The following is a 247-nucleotide window of genomic DNA, read 5'->3' as shown; positions in this document are numbered from 1 at the left end:
TTAGAAATACTGAGACAGGTCAAGGAAAACAGAAAAGACGTTGATGTTTTTAAATTGATCGGACTAACTTATGTATCTGACATTGTTAAAAATAATGTGACAAGTATTGTACTTTTTGACAATGCTTTTGATAAAACCTTTGAACCATTTTCTAACGATAAACATATTCTTGATCACTTATACTCTTACATGACACTTAATAAGGTCAAGTTAATTTTCACAATGAGAAATACTGTGAGACATGCAT

Source organism: Mytilus galloprovincialis, chromosome 7, assembly GCF_965363235.1.
Source record: "Mytilus galloprovincialis chromosome 7, xbMytGall1.hap1.1, whole genome shotgun sequence".
In the NCBI taxonomy this organism is placed as follows: domain Eukaryota; kingdom Metazoa; phylum Mollusca; class Bivalvia; order Mytilida; family Mytilidae; genus Mytilus; species Mytilus galloprovincialis.
Note: the sequence above shows the minus strand (reverse complement) of the source record.